Source organism: Mastacembelus armatus, chromosome 9, assembly GCF_900324485.2.
Source record: "Mastacembelus armatus chromosome 9, fMasArm1.2, whole genome shotgun sequence".
In the NCBI taxonomy this organism is placed as follows: Eukaryota; Metazoa; Chordata; class Actinopteri; order Synbranchiformes; family Mastacembelidae; genus Mastacembelus; species Mastacembelus armatus.
This window is the reverse complement of record NC_046641.1, coordinates 20,969,943-20,979,922: the sequence shown is the minus strand read 5'-3', so window position 1 is coordinate 20,979,922 and position 9,980 is coordinate 20,969,943.

The window sequence follows — 9,980 nt, the reverse complement described above, 5'->3', positions numbered from 1 at the left end:
TTTATAGGCTTTTCTATTCATATAAACAGCAAATTACCACGAAAAGTAATCATCCTCCAAAGTCATAAAGTGAGCCAGGCCATTAACCTTCTTGCTGTCCTCCTTTGGCGATAGCTTTTTTTTTCTTTTTTTTTTTTTAAATTATAACATAATTTTGACTGCTGGATTTGTTGCACAGCTATACCTCAAAATTTTGAGTGGCTACATAGGGAAATAGGTGACATGGTGGCTTAATTATTTGAGCATTTGCATTTTTAGCACATTTGTGTGGATAGCTTTTGAATGTTGTCCAACCACGTTATTATGTCCACAAATGAGTCTGAGTGACTGTCAATCTGTGTCAGCCTTATTAACTGGAGTCCTGCCCAGTGCATATTGGGATATACTTCAGGCCCCTGCAAACAAACATGTCAATGAATAATTTACCATATTGAAAGGTTTACCACAGTCATGTTACTGGTATTAGCTAAATACCATCACAGCCATTCTTCATTTTCAATGTCTGATTCACTTGTCATTTTCCTTTGTTCTGAAATGGCAAAATGTCTGCAGGATTTTTGCATTTATTTATTCACACATTTCATCAGTCTTAAAATTCTGATGAATCCCATAATGCCTCCTACACCCTTTTTTATTGGTAGACAGCAGGCACCTATTCCACTTTAGTGTGTTGTGTTTTGAGACTGTCCAACTTCTGGTCAAATAGTTTGCGTCAGACAATTGCAGTTAAATGGCTGCATTCATCTGTCTTATTCTCACAACTGTGGCTGTGACTCTGTTTACCATGTTTTTGTAGAAATTTGAGACTTGCAGGCCTCCTGTTTTTCCGGTGTGTCTTGGATGCATAGATTTAGCATGTTTGGATTGGTGACATAGTCAATATAACTCCTCGGGGCATTAGTTTAGCACTTACTTGCTTAAAAACTTCATAGGGCTTCAATGCTTTCTTAAAGTAAATCAAATGACTGTTATCTCGTTTTGATCTCCCCAATTGGTTTGAGTATTCTGCTGTCCCAACAAGATAAGACAGCACTTAGCAAGAGTTTTTTCAAGTGCACTGTTATAGACTTGAATGGACAGTCTGTAACCTTCTGCTTTATTGGATTCTGTAAATGTCCTTGCCAAGCATTAGGCTAAATGACTTCTATCCCCCCCCAAAACCCTATAATAGGGTTTAAAGACCTCTGTCCACCAAAGGTCAGTGCCTGTCAAAGACATTGGCAGTTTAATGAGAAATATGCCATTCTTACTCTTGCTTGACTGCTTGTGGTAGCAGTCCCATCAGGTATATTAGGTGCAGGGACAGAGCTTGTTCCTCAGAAGCAGTTCGGTTTGTAATACCATTTTGTCTTCATACATCAGGGACCTATTTGTGGACAAATATTCTGACCTTGTCTCAAGTCCATGGAAACTTGGCATTTGAAGAAAATTTATAGCATGAAAGTTTTAGTGGTCTCCATCAGGTATGGCAGGCAGAAAATGTAATTCTCCATACTGTCTGATATTAGAGGGCCCTTAGAGCAGGGCACTCCACAAGTCTGGAAAAAAAAAAAGTAAGATGAGAAATGGAGGCCAAAATTTTCTATCTAGGAAAGTAATAGTGATGTGTTACTTGCTGAAGTAGCAGATAGAAGAGAAGGTGAGACTCAAGGGTGAATTGTAGGCAGGGGGCTTTATGGTGCAGTGGCTAAATGCAATTTTCCATCAGGCGATTTTAATATTGAGAGAATTAAAAGGATTTCTAGTACCGTTGCTGAACCACAAAATGGTAGTATTGGAATGGAGTATTGCAAAGTGGATGAAAGGTGACAGACACTGAGCACCCTTCATTTTTTGCTTCAAAATAATGTTACAGCAAGACGTTTTAGCCAAGCTCCAATCCCAATTTTTAAATAATATAAAATTTATTGCAGACAGGAAGAAACAGGGGTACCACTGTGCTAAAATTTGCACAACAGTGTTGCAATATTATTGTGCCCTGTGCTTCTTCTCTTCACGCTCAACAAGACAGTGAACTGACTCATGGCCCTATCGCTTGTAAATAATAATAATAATAGCTCTCTTGATTATATGTGAGGCAGGGTTTTCTTTTTAGGGTAATACTATGTTCTACCCACGCAATTCATGGGAAGCTGGTCAGGTTGGATAGTTGGAATACAAAAACAAGGATTTTGGCACCATAGACTAGGGTTTGCATTTTGAGTCCCACGTGTATCTTGGTTTGCACAAAAGTAATAATTATAGTATGTCACGTTGCAGAGGGCTTTGAATGCCTTAACATTACCATGAAAAACATCAATCAAGTCTTAATTGCTACAAGCTGATACTGCAAGAATACAGTAAGATTGTCAAAATAAATATGTTGCCAGTGAGCATTTTGCAGATACTTTCTGTATGAACACTTTATTTGGTAGATACATTCATTGACACATTCAGATGCATTCAAAACGTTTTCTAATTATACTGATATAAAATATAATTCTACATTATGTATCTCATAAAACAAATCTGGTATGCAATGGAATAAAAGTCAAATTTATTATTTTTTTTAATATTTTTATAGCATTATGTTTTTATTTTATAGCTGATAATAATGATGGCAGGAAATGAGAGGAGAGGGAGTGTGGAAATGATATGGAACAAAAGTCCTCGTCCAGGACGCAAACCAGGGATATTTTGGTACATGGCTGCTGACCCATAAATGTAATCTGGAGACAAAGCTAGTATGTGAGGGAAAACATAAAACTTTGGATAAACTAAATACATTGTACATTATCAAACATTTTACAGCACATAGTAAAGCTGAAAACTTCCAGTTGGGAACCCAGGCATAAATGACCAGACTTTCAAACGGAACTGAACTTGCAAAGCCACATTGCATAAAGGTGTTCTTTGATCTGGAGTAGCTGTCTAACTCCTTATCAGACAATGGTGTGACAAGAGCGGAAAGCTCTAAGGTAATCTTTGTTATTCTGCTGGAAGTAGTGTTACCCACGGGGAGAGGATTCCCAGACTGTTTAATCAGCCATATTAATAATACATTATTTATTACAATTACAAGAGCTGCTCTGTGTGCAGCAGTAGCCTCAGCCCTCCAAGGCAACAACATAAGAAAGTGTGTGTGAATAGATTAAACTGAGCCTTTGGCATTTCGTACAGAACAAAATGTATCGTTCTTGACCAAGTGAAAAGACACCTTTCTATCCACCCTAACTGATGTCAGTCCACAGGCAAAAAGGAATGACATACATTTCTGCTGTGTGGTATATCACACAAATGTCAGAAATGCCCTGAAAGCTTGCATTTGTCAGATGTGTCTGTACTTCAAGGCACTAGATATGAGCACCGGAGTTGATTATTTCCAGATTCAAATCAGACACAGTGGGGGAATCCAATAATTAATAGGGTGAAAATGTTGACAAGTACATGCCTCAGTTGTCTTTATTCAGTTCCTTAGTTCACTACTATACTTTCTGAGAGTGAGCACTTGCTTTGCCAAACACAAAGCCTAGCTGAGAGCTTGCTATTAAAGGTATTTCCCCAGGCCATCCATCATCATGGCACAGCATCACTAAGGTATGCTTAGGTGAGCCTGATTAAAGCCAAGGATGCCTCCCGACCTGCTCCCAAGAAAATGAGAGGGGAGGGAGGCTTCAAACCCCTACTCTAGCCTTCTCCCTACTGCTTTATTCATGTGCTATCTGGTTCACTGACTTTTGCTTCATGTATTACAGCAGGTGCTGGTGAATTGTGCATGTCTCATTATATGTTTCACAATACCTTGCTCTCAGTGTTCTTTTGTGTGCAGATGATTGTGGCTGGAAAGATTATAACCAACCATCTATTCACAAAATGGCCCTTTTCGAATAGTAAGAATAAAATAATATTTTTTCTTAAAAGTCCTTTTAGGAAACAATAGAACATTATTACAGATGGTGCTATTACTACTGCTAATGCTTTTAAAATTAATTAGTAAGATGGAGTCATGAAAGTGTAAGACATATTAACATAAAACACTATGTAATATCCCTAACATTTCTTTTAGCTATTACCATCTCTTTCTTTAACTACTTTTTATTGTTGTGTATTTTATCTTATTTTAATTTCTGTTCTCAAATCAGTCATGGAATAAGTATGTAGATAGTTTAGCAATAAATGAAAACCATATGCCAAAAGGGCAATTATTTACTTTTTGTCTTTAATTACTGAATAATTAGTTTTTTGTTGTGACAAGAATTTTCCATGTTACGTTAAAATCTAATCATGCAATCAATGTTTTATGTTACATTACCAGCTCCAGATGGATAATATTTGGATCTTACAGTAAATGCTCCAGTATGGTTACCATCTAGTTAAATGACACTTTGTCTGCCTGCTATTTGATGGGCAGGTTGTGCACTGTGGGTTTTTAAAGCTGCCTACTAAAACTGTGGTAGACGGAGCAATGAGAGTGAACCAAAAGTTCACGCTCATTAAAGTTGCAGGCCAGACAGACGAAGCTTTCTATAAAGCTCTGTAAAGTAGAGGGGACGTGCAGATTCGGGGGATTAGTTTCTCTGCAGTTTCATCCCTGCAAATGACCCCATTTACATTGTCAGGTTGCTCTCATATTGTCATTTGATACATTGGTGTAAAAATATTAAGCTACATCAAATACTTTAACATTTGGTCTATAGATTCTGATCATATTTCTCAGTGATGATACACAAAGAACTGTTCAAAGTCAGTTTTTTTAAAAACCACTAGGAGGTTGCTTAACATTTGTGTTTTGTTTTTTTTTACTGCTCTTGTAAGACAGGAAGTCAAACATTCAGTTTTCACACTCACTATAGGATTGCATGAGCTTTCTGGATCTCATTGGATGCTTTTCAATTAGTCAAATGAATTGAATAAATTGTGAGATTAATACAGTTCACCTGTGTGGTTGACGGAGGATTTTGTATAGAGTGCTCACCAAAGATGGGAGAATAACTCAGAAACCTGTGCTGAAGCCTGTATTCATAAATTTCTTCTAGTTTTTAATGCTTTTAATGAGCTATTTCATCTTATCAGGGTTATCCTGCTATTTGAAGTGAATAAATGCAATGAAATGTATGTTTGGAATAAATTCTAGCTTCCTTTTAATGCTGTGTAATGTAATACCTATTTTGATCTAAATAATAGAACCAGGATGACAAAATATTCAATAGAAGAAGAGTGATGCTGTTAGCTCTCATATTAATAGGACTAAATAGCAAATGGCCTATAACATAAAGTATGATGTTGTATAAATGTAATGTATAGATCAGTGTGAACCCAAGATGTGATTTGTCAATAAGTGTAAGCATATATTCTAGCCAGAGAGAATATTCTGGGCAATGAGTTTCAGTCAGTTTCAGTTTATACATTTCCAAAATAGATCATTGCTAAAGTTCAAAAAGAAGACATAGTCCTTATGGAAGCTACTGAAACAGTCAAGATTATTGGCTTTCAGTTTCAAGGGAGACATCCTCACATTAATGTGATTTTTTTTTTTTTGTTTCAGTGATGGTTGTTCCTTTAAGTACATCAAGATGCTTTTGGCAGTAGCAGAGGACATAAAGTGTAATCCTCTAATGACAGTCAGGCCCAGCTTGGCTCATATATTACTGTGAAGGGGTAGTAGCTACAGCAGATCCTGTTAGTTTCAATTTGCTTACCGCTGCTGAGCCAGCAGACTGAACTGAATGATAAGGGACCAAAATCAAGCCTAATACTTCTATCTCCCTCCCTCTCTGTCTTTCTCCCTCAAACTACCAGTTGTTGTGCCATCACCCCTGGCTGTGGGAAAAAGCCAATAAATGTTTCCTCTGGGTGCAATGTGATGTACATTTTATTGTCTTCTACATTGACTGATTCTTATTTCTCACTAAGATAGAAGCAGGGTGGAAAAAAGCTTAGTACCTTGATTTTTTTTCCCAATCTGCTTCTGTTTTATCCTCTCCTAGCTGCATAGAGGGTTTGAAAAAGGCAGCTTTAGTAAAGACTTCCTTTGGTGTATTTGACATTATGTGGCAATGAAAAAATGTCAGCCTAAGACGCATAATCTGGACCCCCTATCTGCCAAGGATGTGACCTATGCACACACTTTGAAGAAATGTGACTACAATTTTAATGGTATAACTGATTTATTTATAGGTTTTTGGTCATATGCAAACTGGCACACCTCATATTTTTTGGTGCACCTTCTTAAATGGGTGCAACAGAATCTGTAAGCTTTATTTTAATGCAGCGGAATACTTCATAACTTCATGCCATTTCACTGTCAAGTAGAGAAACATTTTATGTGAGTGATTCACCTTGAATAAAAAGAAATTGAGCTCTGTACTAAAACACTTCTGAGAACATATTTTTTGTTTCTCCTCGGAAAAGATTTTTTTCCCCTCTTCATTGTGCTTCATTTGACTGCTGTCAGTGCTGTTTCATGTGCGTCAGTATTTGAATTCAACTCAAAGGGAGCACCTCTATCTGAACCAGAAACTCTGCAGGAAGCTCGCAGAGGAAGACAAATGACCCAGAAACAGACCTGTGTGTGTGTGTGTGTGTGTGTGTGAGGGTGTGTGTGTGTGTGTGTGTGCACGTGCGCGTGTGTGCGTGTGTGTGTGTGTGTGCATGCGTGTGTGTGTGTGTGCGCTCGTGTGTGTGTGCGTGTGTGTGTGTGTGTAGGAGTGGGTAACAATGGGTTGATGTGGTTTAGAAGACCCATTTTTAAGTACATGCACATTATTTGTATTCTCACTATATGAAGAGCTTGAATAAAGCATTACATAAGCAGATATCTCCATATTTTTGTTTTCCATTTAGAATGATGAACTAATGTTTGAATATTGATACATCAAAGTCAAAATCTAAATAATGAATGAAAATCATCTAGAATATCGACTTTATGCCACCAGTTAGCTCCTGATTTTGGCTGTTTTATACATCCATGCAGAACATACTGTATTTTTTCTGCACTATACTGCTGTTTACCTCAATGGTTTATGAACACATATATGCGTTCACATGTTTTGGAAAATTGTCAAATAATTTTTTGTGTCCTGCATTTATTTTGATGTTTGTTAACTTCTATATAAATTCTATACAAAAAGTGTGTCATTCAAGTAGAGATAAATTAAATTCTAAAAGTTCTTGACATCATGTGAAAATGTGCATTATAATAATATATGGATTTTGAGAAAATGCAGTAATGCACAGATTGAGTACCAGGTTTCACACTTAAGCACACTGAGTTGTGAGTCCTTCAGAGATTTTGTGTGTACGGAGGACTGCTGGTGGGAGTAGCGTGACAGCTCTCAGGAAGAGCCTGGGGAGGATCGGAGCATTGTATAAAGGATTTTGCAGCAGATGGTTGTCTGTCTGGTTGGGGTGTGCAGTGATCCTCCCTGCCCTAGCCTCTGACCTGGTGTCATCTTTTTCCAGTATGGAGGGCACCTGAAGGTCTTTTCACCCTGAAGGAATACATGCAGTCCATGTAGAGGCCTGCTATGTTTGGACCATAAGAACGCTTTCATATACAGATTTGTATTATTAAATTGAGATTGGTTCTTATGTGTTGATGGCCCTGATTGCCCTCTTAGGAGGCATTATCAGCTCTGAGCTTGAAAAACATCTTTCAGCCCCACAGCCAGTCTTACCATCTAGTTTATTTGCAGACAATCTTTGCATCTCCAAATTTGACATCTTTTTCTGTATCTCAGAGTCAGTTCTTTCTTTTCAGTTTTATGGGTATTGGTTTTGAATTAGTTTCAGCCATAAGATTTCTAAATTCAGTTTTTTTATAAAAGAGGTATTCCTCTGTATTGTTTAAAATAAATGTTTCATTTGTGGCAGAAAATAGCAGCAGATGATGATCTCATAGAGGCACTCTGTATTGCAAAAGAATGAAGAAATAAAATATTTATGATGCATTTAGAACAAATCCCATCATGTATTCACCTATTCAATTTCCTTCAAATGAGGAGCAGAGTGACAGAGGTAGGAGCTCTATGCTGCTCCCTGTAGAGATGCCTGTAGACAAATGCTGGCAATATCAAAACTTCAGTGAGGTAGGTGACAATGTCAGCTGCTGAACTGTTGGGGAGTAAAAACTGCAGGGTGAAACCAGTTTTCAATTTGAGACAGACTGGTGTTGGATTCAGACTTGGGTTTGTCTTTTGCAGGGTTTCTCTAGTGACACCTAATGGCTAGCGATATAAAATATTCAAAATACCTCCAAATAATTAGAGAATGACTTTAGACATGAAACATAAATCTTGTCCTTACAATAACAGATGCCCCCTTCATCTTTTACAGGCATCTTTTTCTCTTCCACATTCTTTTCTTTTTTTTATTTTGTATAAGTACTATGCATCCTCTTTTCACTTTTTATCCCACAACCTTTTCAGAATCTATTCACTTCTTTATTTATAGATGAGGAGAATAGTGGTTATTTTATAAATTCTCTTAAATTATTAAAACAGTAACCTATAAATCTGAATTAATCTTACTTCTTTTAGAATGTGAAATTTAAAACAACTTTGAAAATGTTAATATTATTATGTATCCTCATAACCAAAAATTAAAAGTATTTTTTAAATATATTACAGTAGTTATTGCATGCATTTTTATCTGAGTCTGCATTGGAACTGGAGCAGTGTTTAAGGCCTAGTACAGAGTCAAGAAAAAGAGCACTGTGCCTGACTTTGAAGTGCTTTAAGGTTAATTATTCAAGACTTCCCTCTCCTCACAACAAGACCAGAACAGCAGGATTGCACACTGAGCTACAGCTTCTTCTTTATTCCCTTGGAGTGTGTCACAAGTTTACAACCAGTGTTCAACTCTTAATTGAAATGCACACACTGTCTGAAATCTGGCACTTTCAAGCAAAGCAGAAAGAAAAATATAGGACAAACATAACCTCAGTTACTCTCTCAGTAAGCAGAGCTATCAGTGATGACTGTAATCAGTCACAAGACTAATCTGTTGTTTATCTTGATTATGCATGCTTTGTGAGTGCAAATTATGTGTGATTAGTTGATTCATGCGATTAAGATTAAAAAACACTGGTAATCTTTAATGTCCATGTTGGACATATAAGCAACAACATAAATGCATAGTTAAATTTCTGTAGTTTATAAAACTCAAAAGAAATTAAACTTCGCAGCAGTAGATGAAATTTTTGAGAAAAAAAAATAAGAAAGGCAATATTGGCAACAGAAAAAACTTAGACTAAACAAACTGTAAATATACATTAAAAGTAGTGGTAAAAAGAAAAGCAGAGTATGTGGCATTTAAACAATATTGGAAAGAAAACATTTCTTATTCTTACCGTTTACATAATCCTCACAACAAATAAAAAGCCAAAATTAGAAGCTTTTGGTGTTGCATTATTTGTAGCTCAATCAATGCCAGTGGGCCATTACTCTGTCCAACTTTTGATGTAGTGATGCCTTTTAGCCATACTGCCAACAGTTCGCTGAGAGTTTTTTCAGATGATTACCGACTGCTAGCTCTAATTCTAAATTACAAGTCAGAGGCCGAACTCAATGGGCTTTCCCACTTGGCTGCTCATAATTATGTTTTACACAATATGACATGAACATGGCGTTAGCAACACATTAGCCCCAAACAGCTAATACACTGTCTAGCTTTGTTAGGAGAAAACTGATTACAGCAAATAACAAAGCAGCACTGATATAGACTGGGTGTACCTTACAGATAGAGAAGAGCATTTCAACAGTAAATTAAAGATGATTGTCAGCATATGCTTGATCGTGAACAAAATGGTGGATGAAACAATGTTGGTTAAGCTACTACAGGAATTGAACTGTGCCAGTAGTGGTTGCTACTAGCAACAGGATGTTCACATGAAAAGTGAAACCACCTGCCAGTGAAAGAGCAGTGGGTATCATCTTCATTTGCTTCAGGATGTTAGACCGAGAAGATCATCCCCCTTTCTCCTTTTTCAATTTTACAAATGA